Below are 20449 nucleotides of genomic sequence, written 5' to 3'. Positions count from 1 at the left end.
ATTAAACCTGTGCTACTCATGGAATCAAAACAAGCCCAAATGACTGTGAGTGCATCTCTCCCTTATGGGAGAGCTACACTCACTTGCTGTGCAGTGCTCAGACCCTGAAGCCATGCACATCCTAGCTCTGATTTTCAATCAGTCTTCAATCTGCCTTTGGTCCTCACAGATGTCCTTTCAGCCCCCAGTGAGTTGTACCCACAATTGCAGGCACAATTTAGCTGAATGCCTCATTGTAAAATCCTACCAGGAAAACAGACTGAATGCACAGACATTGCATGGATATATGTCACCTCGTGCACAGCTGATACATGTACACACTCATGTGCAGAAATGCAGATGCAATAACTCAGGAGTGTTCAAATCTTTGGTCATGAACTGCTCAGAAATGCCTTGGACTGAAAGTCTGTTTTCTGGTTACTTGACCTGCTTCTACCAGCAGCCAAGAATATATCTATCCATCTCTGTTGTTCCATGTTTTTGTGGCAACCCATAAAACCACAAGGAATGTGGGGCAGACACAAACAGAGATGGTGCAGACCATTGCCAGGACCCACGCTAGGCAGGAGAGCCAGCAGGCAGGCAGGACTAGTCACTGGCTCACCCAAGAGAAGTCCCACTGGAAAATCTGGCACACCTGTCTTTTTCATCTGTCACAAGAGGCAAAACAATCAGTAAGAATAAACAGAAATGGACTTGTTTCCAAAATGGAAAACTGAATCACTGGCTGCCAGGAAGTGGCTGGACATGGGGATGGGTGCATAGGATTGCAAGTGCCATTGCAAGGACCTTATCTACTCCATGCTGGAAAATGACTGGCTTATTTAGAAGAAATTGCCAGTTTTCTAGAAAGCCTGTCTCTGTCTACTCTAATCCTGGGAGAGAAATGGCTGATATTTGTACATGTTTAATTTGTGTCAGATTTCTTCAGAGCACAGGTTTAGTTATGAAATTACATGATTTTCCTTTCTTTGTCTATCAGGTTGCTACACGATGTGGAGTCTCAGCAGTTTTCTTACCTCTCATTTATGGATGTTTGAACATACTCAGTTATTGCAGGGGCAGTTTTCACTGGTAACTGTGTCAAAGACTGCTCCTGAACATGCATCCAGCACCATGAAGAATATCCCAGTGCTGGTGAACAGGAACACTGTGCCATTTATCTGCAACAAAAAAAGCAGAGGTAAGTTATGGAGGCAGGCTGAGGAGACCTAGAGAATGATCCTGCTCCCCCATAAGGGAGTTACAAGCAAGGAAAATATCTACATTTTAAAAAAACCCTATAATTTTAAATGTATCGTTGGTACAGATGAAGTGACATCATTGATTGTTGGTCAGTGGAAGGAGGAAGCAAAACCCCTTCTCAAAGGGGTAAAAAACCATGAGCAATGAGGTCATCAGCATCTTCTGTGGATTAGTAAAACACATATAGGAAGCCAAGAATCCTGAGAGTAAAATGCTTAGTTCAGCCTTAATGCAGTTTCCTTTCATGTGGGTGAAATTACTGTCACTGGGCAAAGCAGATTTGCCCATGGAGCAAGGGAGAGGTGCTGAGACAGCAGATGGGGGAATAGAAATGACACATGCACTTTTTATTTCTGTTTTTTGTTTTGTTCTCCCTGAAAATTTAAATATCCAAACCAAACTCTTCCTTCTTGGAAGGCCTGTCCCAGTGCCCCAAAGATGTTGTAGAAGTAGCTTTTTCTCTTCTCCTTTCCCAGAGCTCCTACCCCAGGTTACACATCTGAAGATGTGCCATGGTATTTACTTTTAGAAAGCCAAAAGCTCTCTGAGCAGGCTGGCACTGGTGTATCCTCCCAACATCTTGGACAGCCCATCCTGAGAGAACAGAACCTCCACCAAGGGGAACAACAGCACAGCAAGGTCAGGTTGTCAGAACACAGAACCCAGGATGCACAAGCCTGCAATGTGCACAGCTTCCCAAAGCCTGCAGGCACCAAGGAAGCTCACATCCCATCAATCTGAAACATGTATGTCTCCAGGGAATATAAGGCCAGGCTAAGTGTGGGAGCCAAGTGTTAAAAAGTGACTTCTGCAAGATGTCAGAGGATGCTGGATGCAGTATGGGGTCAAGAGTATGGGAATCATGGATGTCCAGGCCATGGGTGGGCAAAGGGGAGTGAGAAGGAGCAAACACAGAAAAAATCTTTTGCCTGTTCTGGCTGTCTTAACATCCTAAGTGTGGGAGGTGTGTGAAAGTCTGGGTGCAAGCACAGCACAGAGCAACGACCCCAGCAAACAGACCTTCAGGTGAGCCACTCAGCCTTTGGGGAGGCTTGGATCAGAAATTCAAAACATCTACAACTTTTCATTCAGCAAAACAAGAACATGCCCTTCTTCATCGTCCAAATTTTTTGTGCCTTTCAAGATTCAGGGTAAGAACCCCCTTTAGGCATTAACCTTTACCATTTACCTATACCAGCCTTTACTGCAGCTAAGACTGCATGTGTTGAAATTAAAACTTCCTTAGAAAAACAACACTTTGCATTAAAGCCTTAGAAAAGACAAAGAAGCTTTGAGGATACCACACCTGTCCCACGAGTGCTGCGCACACACAGTGCCTGTGCCTCACCACGGGGAGCATGCTGCCTCCTCCAGCACCTGCTTGCTAATGGCTCTGAATAAATTTTTGACGATGCAGCCGAGATTAGCAAGAAATCTTGGCTGCTCATATTCCTTAAGGATGCTGTACCAGCTTTGCTTGGCATTTGTTAGCGTTAATTATAATTCAGTAGCACGCAGGCATGTGAGCCTGGGCAGTCTCCTTGTAAGAATTATTTCAGTCACTCTTCTCTGTCCAGACAGATATATAAGGGATGTGCAGGGACAATCTGACAGTTCCAAACTTCTTTATTAGTGAAATATAGTTATTTTTATCTTTTAGTGCAATGCCAGCAAAGAAAATGAGAAAAACAAACTTGTTTTTTCTCCCACATCCTTTGTAAACAATGGCTTCTAGTTTGCTTTTTCCTCCCCTTCCTCTGCATTAGAGCAGTGGTGTTAATTCTCTTTCTGAGGTGATAAAAGATCTTTTTTTTCCCTAAGAGCTCAAATCCTCATCTGAATAGAATACAAACTCCCAGTGACTTTAATTGAGTTAATTGTAAGGAAGAACAATGTACTTACCTCTTCCAAGGGAACTTCCCATTTCCTTCTGCCAAGGCTCGGCAAGATTCTGCAGTAACTTTCCTTGGAGATAAAGTTTCCCTTATTTAACCACAATTTCATATGCAGTAAAACACAAAATACCTTAATGAATGCAGATATAAAGTGGTTTTGTATGTCTGCCCTGCCAAGAGACTGGATCTGGATCCCCATATACTCAAGTGAGAGTGTGCTGGTGATAGCAACCTGCAATTACACCAGAGGCAACCTTAAAAATTGGCTTGCTAACTGGTTTTTATCAGCAAAATGACACTGGGTATCAATGCCCAGATATACATGATCCCAAGAGCAAGAATCCTTTACTCAAATTGTGATCCTGATTCACATTTAAGTGTACATTATTGTTGCAATGTTGCAATACAGTTTGAAGGATCCTCTGGAAAACACTCTGGCTTGAAGTAAGTTGAGTATGGATTTCATATATTTTGCCTGGCTATAAAATCAAGTGCAGCTCTGTATGAGCCTGAAACAGTTCTGCAGGATTTAGAGTGGGGTGAATTTACAGTAAATGAGCGGAAAATCTGGCTCTAGTTTTTCAGCTATTCCTGTTAACCAGAATTGCTTCCTGGTTTGAAACACAACAGCAATGTCCTCCTTTGGAATTCAAAGCTAATCCAAAATAAGCCCTCCCAAGAGTCCTTTTGTTCTGGTTTAAAAGGCAGAAATGGGGGGAGAGGTGCCATGAACGTGCACCCACATGCTTCTAGCTGAGCATTATCTTTGAGGCAATATTTGAAGCACAGCACAAAAGACTGCAGAAAATCAGAGCAAAACCCTTCTCTCTGCACAGGTTAGGTGATGCTCGGCAGGTTCATGTGTGGGAATTCCCTACAGCTCCTCCTTACCTGACTGCATGCACCCTGTGTAACACAGGAGCCTGTTCCACCCTTCAGAGGTGGTACCTGTGGAGCCCCACACACCCAACAGTGGGGCACGGAAATGGGCATGGGGTGCTGGGACATGGACATGGGGTGCTGGGACAGGAACACTGGGTGCTGGGACATGGACATGGGGTGATGGGGCATGGGGTGCTGGGGCAGGAACACTGGGTGCTGGGACATGGACATGGGGTGCTGGGACATGGGCATGGGGTGATGGGACATGGACATGAACTTGGGGTGCTGGGACATGGACACAGGGTGCTGGGACATGGACATGGGGTGCTGGGACATGGACACAGGGTGCTGGGCAGCCACTGGCCTCTCTGAGAAGAGGTCAGGGCCACAGCTCCAGGGGTGCCCTGGCCACACATGTGCCATGATTTTAATCCATTCACAGCCTTGCTGGGAGCAGTAATTGTCCTCTCCAAGCTCCACAGGCTCACAGGTACCTACAAATGGGAGCCAACGGAGGGATCAGGGGGCTCATGTGCTTAGAGGATAAACTGGGTACAGGCTGGAGGTGCACTTGCTAAATTGCACTATCCCTCACATTTCCCAGCATCACAAACCAGCTCTAACAGTTAAACATGGCACATCCATTGCCAAATCCTGCAAGATTACAGGCTGAGCTGCCCTCTCCTCGTGGTGTGATGAGACCTGCAGCACTTGCAGCCCACATCCCCAAGCAAGAAGCACATGAGGCACACCCCACCCCGGCCCCAAGCAGCCCTGCTGCCCCAGGCATGGTGCCACCCCACCTGAGGAGGAGCAGTTAATTGTTAATGAATTAATGAGAACCCCACCTGAGGAGGAGCAGTTAATTGTTAATGAGTTAATGAGAAGCCCACCTGAGGAGGAGCAGCAGCTGTGCTTAGGCTGCTGTGCAGGGGCAAACAGGTTTGCTTGCAGTTAACAGCACCAGCTCACTTCTTTGCAGAGCTCAGCCCAAAGCATGCATGACAGAAGCTCCAAGGCAGCCAGGTCTTCTGGCCTTTGCAGTTCATTTTTATTTCTAACTGTTCCAAGTATGTTTTCAATCCTGTCCATTCTGCAGTTCAGGCTGAGGAAATTATATAAACAGCTCAGTTCAGCTCCGGGATCAAAAAGACACATGAGATTTACAGGGGTTCTTCATTCTATTTCTTTTAAAACTAAATATTTGTTTCTATTTGTCTGGAAGAAAGAATGAGTAAGCTTGGTTCCCTTCCAAGGATCCAGCATGTGGGGTTAAAAAAAGAAGGGGAAACATCCCACTCATTATGAAATAGTCTAAAAAACAACAACAGGAAAAGAAATAAAGCCAATCCCATAACTTCTGGACCCTGAAAGGCTAAAAAAATAACTGCTGAACTAAACAGAGAACCAAAATGCTGATACTGCCAGAATTCAGTTAGGTTAGACCCATCAGTCTGCATGTGCCAGGTCCAGATGGCTGCTGGCAGCTCAGGCTCTTCCCCACAGACCCACACGTGTGACCATTTTTCCAGCTATTTAGTAGTAAACAACCTGTTTACAGAATTTGGGCAACCTTTTTTTTATTATTTTTTTTTTTTAAAAAGGAGGATTAATTACCAAATTACTGTTTCACAATTCCTGTGATGAGAGAGACCTGGCCATCATCAAGGAGCCTGGTGAGCAGGGAAGGCATTCCGGGATTCGATTGCTCATGTGTTATGGTTGAATGAATAAATATATCCCATCTTATTTTCAAATCTGGCATTTGTGGATTGATTCCTGAAGCAGCTACTTAGTCAGGTGAAGCATCATGGGACTGATGGTTAAACCACAAAACACTTTTTTCCTGCCTAACTATTTTAGCTGACTGAGAAACACGGTTTCGTAATATGTTTTTTTAACCAAAGGTGTCCTCAAGTCTCACTAAGACAGGGCAGGAGTTTGAGGAGTCTTCATGCCTCCAAAATAAGAGATGTGCTTTGGTGCAAACCTTTTTTTCACAGAATTTGATTTTTAGAATGGGATTATTTTAGAAATCTCTTTTAGTGGGCATATGAAGAGGGTGAAGCTTCACAAACTGTCTCAGTGTTGGTCACAAGAGGGATCTTTCTCGTGGCCCTTTGGGGTACAATGGGTTTAAACAAATATTTACACTGTGCCCACACCTGCAGCAGGGACGCACAAGGAGCCCAGTCCAGCCTAGAAATCAGCTCTTTTCTGAGCAGCACTGCAAATCTCTGCTTGGGTACCAACACAGATTGCCCCAGGTACTCCAGCCAGGAAACCCATTTGGGCCTGGAATCACTGAGGAGAGCATGCAAGGTAGACAGAGCTGGACTTTAGCTGTGAGAAGGAGAAAGGAGGTGCTGGGGTGAGAACAAGACCCCGAGGGGTTGCTGCCCAGCCAGGCTCACCCTGGAGCTCTGCCAGCTCCGCAGAGAGCACCAGCCCTGCAGGGAACTGTGCTGGACACTGTGCACTGCCCTGTCCCTCGCTGGCATCTCTGGCACCACCTGGAAAAAGCTTCCCTGGGATAGCAGAGGGCGACACGCAGCCAGTCTCCCCTGTCGGCAAAAAGGGCAGGCGGGGGCAAAGGGAAAAAATGCACTCAAGGGCTTGAGTACAAGAGAGATGGTCTGCAGCCAAGAGTACAGTCTTCAGGGGAAAACAAAGAAATGTCCTTTGAGGTTCTCTTACTGCTCTAAAAAACCACAACAAATCCTCAAAGCCAAAGAAAATCAGATTTTTTTGCTTTGTCTGGAAACAACGACTGCTTATTACGAAGGTCTGATCCAGGGACCCCGGCTGACCTCCGAGGACTTTGAGTCAGGTGCCAGGATGGCTTAAAAGCAGGGATTTTCTCTTCCTTGCCCCATAAGGCTGAGGTGCAGCCAGTCACATACCCACCCGTGTCTCCTGAGGCAGCTGGCTCACCCGGAGCTGCTGCAGGACAGGGAACCAGCATCCAGCCCACATTGCACCGGGGGCACACATTCAGGAATTAGAAAGTAATCTCTGACTTGAACCAGAGCCACAGTCTAAAGAGACCTGCTTCCTCTACTTTACAGAGAAGTTTATTATTATGGTTTCCATTAAAATCTCCCTCTCCTTGGCTGTTTCTTCAATGGCAGTTTAGAATAACTAAGGATAAAGTTAAATTGTCTTTTAACTCCTGTTTCCCCAAATTTCAGCATACATATTTACAAAAAAAATGCCCCTATATCTTTCCTTCATCCTGTGATTCCCATTGCAGCCCTCTTTCAGGGAAAAAAAGGCTCCAAACTAGAAACCCTTGGCACAAGCCTTAGAGCCAAAGCTGCAGATACAGTAGAATTCTTATACTGATAGAAAGGATTACCCACAAAAGACCCCAACACCCATTCCTGTCTGTGAGAGGCACTTGTGCTGTGCAAAGCAGAAAGCCACATGAAGTTTACACTTCAAAAGACAATTTAAACATCAAGATAATTAGCTTTTTGGGGTTTTTTTCCTTCCTCCTCTCTTAAGTGGCTCAGCATGTAACACCAAGATGGCTGAACCACGGTTTGCTTTCCTTGTGTCACCAAAACTTTCCAGGATTTAAATGTATTCCTTGAACCACCTGCATTCCTGGTAAAAATGCAAAATATAAATTTGGCTTAGAGAAAGAAAGCACCGCCTTCATCATCTTTCTCTCTGCATTCTACAAAGCTCAGGAAGTCAAAACTTTTCCAAAGGATTCCCTGAAGTGACCCACCAGCCATCCCTGTCTGCAGAGCAATAAATGAGTGGAAACCACTTCATTTTGGTGAAATCAGGGGATCTGCAAGCCTGGACCTTTACTTTGCTTTACACATGGACAACAATAAAGGAAAACTATTTTGGCCTTGCTCTGTTTTTTTCATTAAAACAAAACAAAGCTATTGACAGGATGGAAGAGGGGACAGGCTGTTCTAAAATAATAAATCAAAGCCACACAAAGACCCATCAGCTTAAGCCAGATACTGCCCTCTAGATTTTAACCAACTCCAGCTGTGTCATAACACAGGACAGCTCAAAAATGGACATATTTTCAGATGATCTGGCCTCCGACTAGAGGAAATGAAAGAAATGCACCAGAGCCATATTCGTGGAATATTTTTAGGATGGAGTCCCAAGACATTTGGCTCTTTCATAAGGGTGATTTGCATTGCATTAGCACATTTCATCCCCTGAAGTCACCATCACAAAAAAGAGCTTGTCACTCCCCCAGATGCTGGGAACCAACTTTGGTGCTGTGCTACACTGACTGCCACCTCCCTGAGCAATGAGAAAAGCATTAGAAAAGGAAACTAGAGGGTGAAAGAATTTAAAAATATAATAATAATAATAATAAACCACAGCTGTGACCATCTTGAGTTGCCAGGTCATTTGGGAATAGGAGTGCCACAGTCTAGGGTGCAAGTGAGCAGGCTGAATGAAGCAATGAAATAAATTACACCAGGATTGAAAAGATCAAATGAAGAGCACCTACTTTGGAGTTTGTGGAGGAAAAGATGGAAATAAGTACTTTCCCACAACAAAGGGCTTGGGAAGAGTTGTGAGAAGCAAAGGTGTTAAAACTTATCCTCTATGTAAATATTGGAAAGATTAAGGGGGTTATTTTCTCTTTAAATTAGTGGTATTTAACAGTCTCCTATTTAGTTCTGCACTTGAGTTCTGTTTCTTCAGCTTGTACAAAACTCACAGTAAACCCTCCAAAACACCTGTCAGTGTGGCTGAGCTGGGCTGCAGCACCTCCAGGAAAACAAAGGAAGAGATGTGAGCACAGCTGCAGGATGGTCCCTGGGACTGCCTTGCAGCTGGGCAGGGGCTGTGGGCTGCATGCCTGTGCTCCAGCCAGTGCCAGAACTGAGGGAGAGGTGCAGCCTCAGGGAACAAGCAGGAATCAGGCATGGGCTGTCTGGGGCATGGAGTTCAAAATAAAACAGATGTGTGTGTATCTTCCCCAGCCGCTGCCCCGGCCACCAAGGAGCTCCCAAGGGCAGGAAGCCTTCTTCTCTTTCAGGGTGCTCAATAAACTGTGGCTCCTGCTTCATTTCTCTGCTTAAACATCTCAATTCTGTATTATTTTGCAGCTGCTACTCTGAGGTGAATATTTGCAGGTAGAATAAGAAAAATTTGAGCCAGCCTAAGCATCTTGTAGATGAGCCCTAGTTTTGGCACTCAGCACTCGCACATCAGGATTGCCACAGGTGTTTGTGGGCACACACAGCACTGGCAAGGAATAAAAACAATGAATTCATGGTAGATCCCAAAATACAAATTCAAAGTCATTTTAGAGCCCTACCTGAAGGCTGGGGGAACATACATAGCTTTAGATGCTTTTATTCTTAACAACCAGCACAAACGTAGGAAACAAATGCATTTAAAATGTAGATAGAAGTCAGACTTGATAAATAAAATGCAAGTGGAGCAATACATAGGACCACTTTTTTGTCTTCTATTTTAATTCTTAGGAATTTATTGCAAGAGAAACAAATGAAAATATTCTTAGGTAGAAAATCTTACTTTCCAGTTTAAATAAAATTCATACTAATATGTGTAGAAAACTACCTTGAGCTGTTTAAGGTATTTGCACTCCAAAACTAAGTAATTATGTTCACAACCTTTTCTGGTGAAAAGGTTCATTTCACTTTATAAATAAGGAACATTCTTCTTTCTTTTTCTTTATTTGTGTTCCTAATCAGGCCAATTGTTTTTTGTTTTTACCATAAACTTTGGTCTTTGAAAGAGGAAAGCTTAATACACACTAGCAAAAAGTCCATGTTTAGTGGGTCCCAACTGTTCCAAACATTACTTTGAAAATTTTTGAGGATCTGCTGACACCAGACTGTATAAAACCTGACATTTCTGTCCCTCTGTTACTGTCATTCAACAATCCCCACGGTGCATTTCATGCATTTTTACCATTGTGTTTATCCTGCTTGTTTTCTTTTGGAAATGACTGGATGAAACAAACCCAAGAAGTCTTTGGGTTTTTTTTTCACCAAGATATTGCCATTTGCAGTTCTGGCTTTTTCAGATAAAGCAAAAACATCATACAAAGTGTTAAAAAAGTGTTCTGTTTTGGCAATGAGCAGGCTTTCTGGGATAAGCAAAAGCCTAAAAAGGACAAGGGAAAGGCAAAAGAGCAGGCAAGAGGTTTCTTGTTCTTGAACATGTGGCAGATAGAGATCTGCACGTACACACATCCATAGCTCATTTACAACCCTCAGAGCACACCTCCAGTTCAACCCTGAACTCTCAGAAGCAAACTCAGAGAAATGTGATCAATGAGGCAAAGGAGGAGAGACTTCTGTGAGTGGTGGGATGTAAAGCCAGTCACGTAACTTGGAGATGAGATTTGGCTGGAATAAACATACAAAAAGTGCATGTCTGGGGCTCTGACTGCCTGGGAGAGGATGAATAACACTTGTTCAATATTGTGAGCAACACACAATATTGGCTACATCAGGTGGAGTGTGAGTCCTGGGCAAATGAGTATCATCTAGTGCTGGGGTTTCTGGTTATCCTGGATGTCAATCCTGGCTGTATTTTAGTAAAGGGAACCTCTAAGCTGATGAATATTTTTCTCGAAAACAGCCCTACCATGTTTATTGACACGGTGTGTCACATAGCTGCTGAACATGGAAGGGCACAGTCCAAATCCTGACCTCACTGATGAAAATCTGGGGTAAACTAAAGAGAGAATGCCATAGAGTACAACTGAAAATTACATATTTTTTTCCTTGGGCTTGAAAAAACAAGAGAGTTCCATCTAGTGAGTCAGTCTCCCCCAACTGTTATTATTCCTATTTAAAAACAACCCCTCTGACATTTTGGTCAACATCTACGTGAGCTGAACTTTCAAAGGCATTGAGAGAACTGGGAATTTAAAACTTTCCTGTTCATAATATGGGAACCAAGCAGAAATCCCCACATGCTGCTTTGGTAAGTTTGTCTCTTACAGACTGAAGTTTAAACTTCAAAGGACCATAAAAACTCATAGCCCCTATTTATCCTCCAACCCATCCCAAGAATAAATCATGGGAATCATTGCTCTCAGTCAGGATACAGCTGCTTTTTCTCTCAAAAAGCTTCTCCCAACCTCCCAACGACTTGCCCAGCACTTGGCTGAATCTCCTCTGGCACAAAACCTGCTTCCAGCACAGGCCACCTCATCTTCAGTCAGCAGCACTGGTGAGGAAAGAGGAATGAGAAATGCCCACACATCTCACTGCTGCGGAGAAGAGCAGAGAAAGGGCTGAAGAGGATCTATCTCTGCCACTTTCTCCCAGTTCAAGCTGTTTTCCTTGAACCCCCATTCCCCACCAGATCCCTGCAGCTGTTGCTCACTCTTTTCTTAGATTTTGGCTTTTTTTTTAAGTTTTCTGCCATCGGCTCAAGTCCAGCAAACACACCCAGCCCCCACAATGACAAACACGGATATTGAGTGAACATCCAGCCAATTTTCTCAGGGCCTTGTTACTGAGGGCAGACTCTTCTGGCCTGAAAAAATGCTTTTTCAGGGATTGTCACAAGTCAGGTGTGTGTTTAGCTAACTAGAATCAGGTGTATTGGGATTTAAATGCCTTTCCTAAATATTGCTATTTAGGAAATGCCATTAAAAATTCAAAAGCATAGGCCATATCTTAATATAAATTAAAATCTTTTATCCATATCTCCTTAGGCAAAAAGAATTACTTTTGGTTTTGTGAAGCTCAACAAATTACAGGAGGGATCCTGCCCTGAGGTACAGATCTGCTGATCCTCATGAAACCAAGGTCTGACTCAGACAGCATTTGGCTTGCAGACAAATATATTCAAGCAAAAATAAGAACTTCCTGCATTTGAACACAGTACATAATTTTATCATCTCTTTTCCCACCCTACATGTTTCAGGGAGGAATCACATGCCAGTTCAGTTCCTATGTTTTTAATGTCTTTCCAAGTTCTCTATCACAGATTATTGTCTTTTGTGTTTTCCTGCTGCTGTGCCTCAGATGCACATCAGGTCAGGAGATGCTCCCTCAAGGACCCCCAAGCCCCACTCCCTGGGCCAGGAGAAGGGTAAAAGCAGGGAAATCCCCTCAGGTTTCTTATGGCAGGCTGCAAAGTGCCAAGCAGCCTGCTGTGCCACAGCCATCTGGGACCATCTGATGCTCAGATCGCTGGAATTCCTGCTGCAGTGTGATCATCTCAGGAAGGATGTGCCTCCTCAGAGTCACCTTGTTAATCCCAGCTGCAGAGGACAGAGACCAGAGGCAAGGAGGGGAAACTTCAGGGCTTTGGGTTCCCTCAGACACGGCAATGCCAGCGCTGGCTTCACCCAGCTGTACTAAGTGGTGCAATCTTCAACCTGGTGTTCTGGAAAGTGTTTTAGCCTCTTTCCAATTATTAAAAAAAAAAAAAAAAAGCATATAAATCTTGTGGCTTTCATCCATGGGTTGATCTGTGGGTAGTTTAAGGGATTTAAATAGAAGGGGATTCAAATATATCTGCTGACTTCTGTGTTGTGTGGATGATTAACTCTGAATCACAGATGTTATCAGGAGGGACAGGCTATGAAACCCAGGTAGCACTTTACTTTATTATTATTGGAAGTTGTGGTGGTGTTCCTTGTATTGCATCCAGACCCAGGGGATGGAGGGGTCAGAACTCATGCACATGCAACGAGAAAGCATTCACAGCCTTAAACTGTGAGATCCACTTTGAAACACTATTTGTACCTTCCTGAGCATTTATCAATCCGGGAAGCAAGAGGAAAAGCTCATTTGGAACTAATCTGAAGAAGAAACAATTTAGGAAATATCTCTAAACTGGGCAAGACTGCAACAAGCACATTCTAGCCTTGTCTTGTTATCTTTGTTTTCCTCCAGACCTTATCACCACTAAGGAATTTAATCGCAAAAATGACAAGCAGCTGAAAGTATGAATCAGACTGGCATTGAATAATAAGCCATAGGAAAAAAATCTACCTACACAACCTTGGCAAATACAAACATAATGAGTCCCCCAGAGTCTGAGTGCAGACTTGGGCTGTGTAAGTTTCCCTGCACTGAAATCTCCACCGTTGCATGAGTTGCAGCCTCTTGGAGGTTTTATGTCACCCAAGGTCAAAAGAGTCCAGATTTTTTTAAAAAGTTTAGGCACAAGCTCATTTTGGGCTCTTGAATTTTCAGATAATTAAGATTGTTCACTGGTGAAGATGATAACAAGCCTCTGCACAGGTCTTCAGCCCATGAAACAGAGAAGCTGGGCAGTGAACCTGTGCCCATCCCTGCACAAACACCACAGCAGGAGAAAGGCTGAACACATGCCTGAGCACTCACATGGGCATTTACCCTTTTGTTTGCTGTTGACAATAAATTCGGCCCTCCCCTCCCTGATTTTTTTATAAGACTTTCATAAGGATCCAACTGCTTCACCAAGGTGCCAAAGAACACTGTACACCTCAGTGTACACCTTCAGGCACATTTCCCTGAACTCTCCCTGTCAAACCACAGCAGAGAGCCCTAACAAGGGAAAACCCTTCCCTCTGAGCCTTAGCAGACCATGTCTAAAGGTATTTCCCTGTTCTCATTAAAGCAAGGAATGCTTAATCTAACTGCCACTGCTTTCAGGCTGCCTCAACAACATGACTTATTACACTATACTTCAGATATGTGCTTTGAGGAGATATAATTCTTATCTGTAGATGTGCTGATAGCACAAGGAAGCCTGGCTAACTTACTGAACAGCCCTGTGCCTTTGATAATAGTATTTGCCTTTGCTTAGAAAATTTGTACAGGCACAAAGCCTGGGTCATTAAATTGAAGGATTAAATTTCTGCCTTTGATTACTGTATGAAGTGCCAATCTTTGTACTGTTCTCCAGCTCCCAAAAGAAGGCATTTACTAGCAACCAAATAATGTTTTCCATCCTCTTCTGGATTAGCAGCCTCTCCTTCATCTTGTAACAAGCCTGATGTTCTCTATGGACCATTGTACTTCAGGACAGTAATTCTGAGGAAAGCCCTTAACTAAGTCTTACAGAAAATTCTCACATTTTTGTGAAGCAGAAAAAAAATATACCAACACCCCCCCCCCCCCCCAAAAAAATAACCCCCAAAACCCCACAGCAAACATTGCCCCCCCAAAAAAACAAAAACTTGAAGCCAAATCAACCAAGCAAACAAAAGGAAAGGAAAAATACAAACAGCTTGGAGAGGCTGAAGGTCATGGAAACCACTCCAACAAAGAGACATGACCCATGGAGAAGAGATCTGAGGGTATATAAAGGTTTTGCACACTTCTGCTGCCCTGAAAGAAACCCTCAGCAGGTCTGGACTGATTCTGGAGCACACTTTATTCCTAGGCATTAAAATTCCAGTCTGTGCTCTCCTGTTCACTTGCCAGAACATTCAGAGTTACTTGCCCTGCACTACCCCTTTCCAGAAGCATCAATACCCATCCTCCTGCTCATCCTCACAGGGAAACTCCCAGGCATTAAACAGACACTTCTTATCTACAGCTTAATCAGGCATTTCTGCTGAGCCTGCAATGTTCCCCAGCAGCCTGGAAACACAACCTGCGGGTCTCCACCACGGCTTTATGTTTGCCCATCAGTCAGTGAGAAACACAAATTCCCCTGACAGATGCAAACCAGTCCATCTCTCCCTGGGAGCGAGGCTGGCAGGCGTGGAGCAGCCTCTGCAGCACATGGCAGCATGTGGAGACTTGGGAATTCTGTCTGCTGCAGCCACCTAGCTTGATGGAAGCAAAGAAACTGAGGGATTACTCTAAACTTGGTTTGAATCAGGGGGAGGAAGGCACAAGTGCTGCAGCAAGACAGAAAGAAAAGAGCACAGCAGAAAGATAAAGATCTGCTGGGTGGCTGTGCTGTGACTGGTGTCCTCCTGCGCTGGGCAAACCCACCCGAGCTGTGCCTCTGAGCTCACAGGACAGGACTCACAGCTCCCAGCACTGCCAGTTTCAGCTGAGTCATATGAATTCATCCCAACCAGCTCTGCCCACCCCAGGAATCTGGGTGTTCCGGCCTTCCAACAGATGTCTGGACTGGCACAAGGTCTGCTGGGTCTTTCTACAGCACCTCAGAGGCAGGGAAAGCGTTAACCATGCGAGTATTCAACATTAATGCTATCCAAATCCTGGTACACATCTCCCTGTCACGTTCTTTATTTCCCCTCTGACCTTCCTTTAGCCAGCCCAGTGCAGATCACGGGAAGCTGAGGGCAGCCTGCAAAGGCAGCATCCCAGATATAGCCATCCATCAGCTTACTGTAACAGCACTGAAAACACTTCAGCTCTTCACTCAGCTTCTTTCTGAAAGTATTAACCCTAGAAGATTGCTATTAAAGTTCATCCAAACGTAATTTGGTTTGCATCTCGTGCTTGGCACGGATATTACTATACTAAAAGATCATTTTTTGGAGGTTATGTAGTATTTTGAATTTTAAAAGAACAGATAAAACATAAAGCCATTTGAGACAGGTAAAAGTCTGTTTTTCTATCTCTGATTACTCTGGGCTCCACAATCTGAGATTTCTTTCATTCCAGAAATCATTGGAATACAATGCTTAGGAGAGGTCATACGTGAAATTGCTTAGGCAGGCACTTATTTTTCTTCAAACTCCTAAAACCTAAAACTCCTGAATTCCTTCACCCTTCCATGGGAATCTTATTTCTCCACGTTTTTCCATGCAGTCTGGAGATTTCACTCTTGCATCAGCCTTAAGTCTCACACTAGTGAACATCCAGCATACTTGAGGTTTAGACAGAGCAGCCACATAATTCATTCCCAATTCTTTTTTAGCAAGATGCTCTAAACAAAATGAAGTAAAATTGTGATTTCCCCTTGTTACAGTAGATTTCTTTCTTGCTTATGATTCTTCAAAACAGATACCTTGCCAACTGTTTCTGGATCAGAAAACTCTACAAACCCTTGCCCAGTTCAAATAACTGGTTTCGTACAAGACAAAAGGAACCACAACCACATTGTGGCTTTCAATAGTAAAATGTAGTTAAATAGATGCTTGAACAAGAGCTAAAGTTAAAGCTGAACTTTACCAAAGCCCTGGTGCTGCCTTCAAATTTAAATTCATGCTTGAAGATTGTGGGCCAAGGCTTTGGCAAGTGTGAGCTGGCCATCAGTGGCTTTGTAGAAGATTTAGCTCTGCAATTGCAAGGAGAGAGCTCACCATTTAAGAGAGATAATAATTGTAAAACTCAGGTTGTCCATGAGCAGCTAGTAGGTTTTCCTCTCCCTTTAAGTGTACAAAGATATATTAATACAGATATATAAAGCAGTGGTTTAAATCTGGTAATTCCCCTGTGACAGGAGTGTCCAAACCCTCATCATGCACCTACTCAGTCATGGCCCTACAGCTACCACATCTTTAAAGCAGGAGGCCCAGGTGTGTGTCACCCCCTGGAATGGGCAAGTATGAAGAGGAAACAGTGCTCTTCTCAGCTGCATTCCCATGGCCCTTCATAATGGGGTCCAAGGAAAAGATCTTTAGATTTTTTCAGCTTCAGAGTTCAGGGGAACTAAATAGAGCTCAAGCTTTGGCCAAAACTATCCTACCCAAACCCATTGCAGGGACACTCTGCTGGAGGAGCAGTGGATGGGCGTGGGGTTTGGTGGATGATACTGGAGGGACTTGGGTGCCCTCCAGATTTACCAGCAGAACGTGCTGCTTCACATCCCCAGTGCCTTTGCCTTCTTTCATGCCAACTATCTCAATCCTGCTTTGGAAACCTGAGCCTCTGCTGTGTGTAATCGGGTCAGGTTTCACTTGCAAACCTCTGTTTTTTTACCACAGTGTGATTTTAACAACAACTGAGGACTCAGACAAACTGCAGAAGCCAAGGTGATGCCCAGGCTTTCTTGTGGTGCTCATGCCTTGCAGCATCTCCTCTGTGCAATGCACACCCCTGATGAGCTGGCTGGGTTGCAGGACTCTCTCCTAACAATGGAACCAGTGCAAAGCACAAGGAACCTCACTAAAGTAAGAACAGCACTAAAAGCCATAAATGAAATCAAGCAAAATGAAGAAGATTGCAAGGGGAAAAGCAGCATCTATAATGGATATACCCTGTCTTTATACAATGCTAAGAAAACATGGGAATAAATGCAGCACAGCCTGCAATTTTGCTGTGCTGAGACCTAACATTTTAAAACTTTAGTTAGAAAGATGCAATAATTCCAGTGCTGTTTGGATTACAGAAGATGCAAAGTTTGGTGCACATTCTGATGTATTTCTGCACTTTATATATATGGGAGATAAATTATGTGTGCAGTGACTAGTACAAATAAATGAACCAGAGCCAGAGCTCTTCTGGAGGGATTTCAGGGACAGCAGGCCAGGACTTATTTGGATTCTATTTCAAAACTTTCTGGAAAGAGAAACCTCTCTGTACATCAAAAAAGCTGGAACAGAGTGAAAGCAGAAGCATCTCTTTGCATCAGTTAATGTTAACCTTTAAAACCTTGCTTCCACACTCTCAGAAATTGGTGAGACCTTCGAAAGGTCACTCATGAATATTTTGGGAAAATGATAAAACTCCAGACCTTTGGAAAACAGAAGATTTTCTATAAGCATAGGGCAGTACCTGTTGAAGTTGCTGGGGTCCAGGATGACATCTTCAGGTGCTCTGCCATTCCACTGGAGGGTATAATCCTGCTCAAGCATGACAACAGGCTGGCACTGCTGGAACGCGGCTCCCGTCACGCCTCGCAGCCGCACGGGATGGGGAGGGAATGCTGCTCTGCCAATGGACAAGGTCAGGTTCCTGGGGAATCTGGCCTGGATATAAAGCTGAGGGTGAAAGGAAAATGACAAATATATCCATTAAACCAGCCAGGCACAGCCGTAACATGTGCATTTGATCATCGTTGCCTGTAAATGGTTTTTGCCAATGAAGAGTTCAGAACATTTGGAAAGTCACTGAAACGTTTCCAGTTCAAATAAAAAGGTAAACCAGAAATAGCATCTGCAGCCATCCATGGGGACACCATGATATGAGATGTACAGTGCCATAAAAATGTTCACTATTCAAAATCTTTGGGGAGAAGGGTAATCAAGGAAGCATCACAAAGTAACTCTTTTTTTATGAATTCAAATAACTGCGCTTTAAAAACAGGCTTATTCCATTGAAAATACAGAAAACTGAAGTTATTTCAATGGGCTTTGGACTAGGTCCAGTTATCTAATAGAATCCACATCTTTGCTCTCAAGTAGCAGACTAGGCTGAAATTCTGGGGGCTAAAACTTGATGTCCTGCCTATATGACCTTGTAGACTAAATCCAAGGCTTCAGCAAAGCTCTTTGTGCAGGAGATGCCTCTGACCTGTAGCTCAACTCTACAGACCAATTACAAAACCACACTCCAGCTGTGTGCTTTTTCTGCCCCACCATCACTCAAACAAAGGCAAATTCGTGTGGCAAACATTAGCTTTAGGGCTGAATGCAGGATGCTCCCCTGCTTTCCACCATGTGAAGTTCCAGTGCAAAAGGAGGATGCAAAGCTAATCATACAAATCTGCCTCTGCACGCAGGGCTGTTTCAGGCAGCTTGTCATGTTCCCTGAAGGGTTTCAGATGCACAAAGGACAGATGAGGACATCTATAATCCTGCTGCCTTCATTCCCCTGCAGTGTAGAATAATGCTCTGCATCAAGAACTTAAAACATCCAACACAGAAATCCATGGTAGCTCAAAAATGTCTGAGCTTTTACATGAGCATCCATCCATCAAAATTATTTTTAAACTCTATTTGTGTCTTTGAGGCTGATCTAAATGGAAGCAGTAGTTTCTTACCAGATTTTAATTTTGCAAAGATACAAGTGCAGTCAAGACTGGCAGAGAGGTTGAGACTCCCTCTATCAGGATATCTGCCTGTTAATGCAGGGCACTCACATCTCCAGATCTGCTTATCCTCCTCTTGTCTACACAAACTGAAAGCTCTGCAAAACCACACTATCTCTCATTGGTTTGTATGTGGGCTTATTTTAGTTAGGGATTCTAGTGAGTTCAGCCTCTAGTTCCAGTTTCATGCTGAGAAGGATCTTGCAGTTGTGCCTCCTCCTGGTGTTGATTTTGAGCTCCTAAGCATCTCCAATAGATGGACCACATTTGCCTATCCCTCCTCTAACCCCTGGATCCAGCAGCTTCATGCTGAATGCTTAAATTAAACATTTGAGTCTCATGCCAAAGGAACAGTCCAAAAGTGGTTGTGAAAGTTTCTTAGATATTCAGTTCACTCCTCCTTTCACACCATTACACTTCAGTGATGAGAAGCTATTCTGAGTGCTATCTGCAGATACTGGAAGATTAAAGTGGATCCCAGAATGACATAAACTTTTCCTGATGGCTGAAACTATTGATCAAGTAATTCACTCCAAATCTCTGGACAGTAACCTATTTGCTAATTCTTGATGGATCAAGAAAGACTAAATTATTTGTACAGTCTGATAAAAAAGTGTTTTTTGTCTATGAAACCTATTTTGTGTTCACATTCAAACCATGATTGGAAAGCCAATAACACACAACACAATAACCCTCATTTCAATCTCACTTGGCCCCATCAGGATGGGGTGGTGCCAGGGTCAGAGCAGAGAATCCATCAGGTACATCCAGACCTGAAATCCCATCAGTGTACTAATTGTTCTCAATCCAAACAGCATTTTCTAATAAAAGCCAGTTGGAATGAACACTTATATTGCACTTACTATGAAATGAAATGCACCAATGAAAAGCCAAGAAAGGAAGGAGATGCATTCAATGAGTCCCAAAGATTCCTAGATTACAGTTACCAAGAACAAAAGCTTCCTATGTGCTTTAAGCTATTTGTGTAAAGATTAATAAAAAAAAAGAGAGTGAGAATGACAGATCTATACATGGTTTAAGTTGCTTGTTATTACTAATGAGCTAAAAGAAGTGCTGGAATAGTTTACAGAATATCTCAGTAAGATGATGAGGAGAAGGGTCAGAGATTTGTTGGTAGCATTTTCCTCCAGGTGTGTAGGGACAAAGTCACAGGTCTGACATTAAGGATAATGATCAAAGCTGTTTGGAGAATGAAATGGTGATAACTAGAACAAGGAAAAATGCCACATATGCATTATAGAAACATTTGTAAAATTACTTGTAAATGATTTGTAATCATTTGGTCTCCTGCAATGACAGTGGCCACTGAGTGAATGCTCTCCAGAACTGCAAGACAGCAAGAATGTGGTTTTCAGTCCTATAGAAATACAATAGCATATCTGACAGATCTTTAAACATGTTTCTTATTGAAGGAGCTTACAGCCCTGGTCAAGAAGTCCCAATCCTGTATGAAGAGACTGATTTTCCCATGTGGAACATCACCAAGTTAACAGGAATGAAAAATTCATCCACTTTCTAGGATGAAATTCCCGTCTTAC

At 43.6% G+C, this 20449-nt stretch overlaps 1 protein-coding gene and 1 pseudogene across 2 annotated transcripts in view; both read right to left on the bottom strand.

Annotated features, from left to right (window-relative positions):
* The window catches only part of CEMIP (cell migration inducing hyaluronidase 1), a 100773-nt gene that overhangs the window by 57835 nt on the left and 22489 nt on the right, over positions 1 to 20449 (bottom strand). The window lies entirely within an intron of this gene.
* Positions 1 to 20449, bottom strand: part of LOC131583181 (cell surface hyaluronidase-like) — a 44741-nt pseudogene that overhangs the window by 2742 nt on the left and 21550 nt on the right.

Source organism: Poecile atricapillus, chromosome 11 (genome assembly GCF_030490865.1).
Source record: "Poecile atricapillus isolate bPoeAtr1 chromosome 11, bPoeAtr1.hap1, whole genome shotgun sequence".
NCBI classification, from domain to species: domain Eukaryota; kingdom Metazoa; phylum Chordata; class Aves; order Passeriformes; family Paridae; genus Poecile; species Poecile atricapillus.
This window is presented reverse-complemented; position numbering and strand designations above follow the sequence as displayed.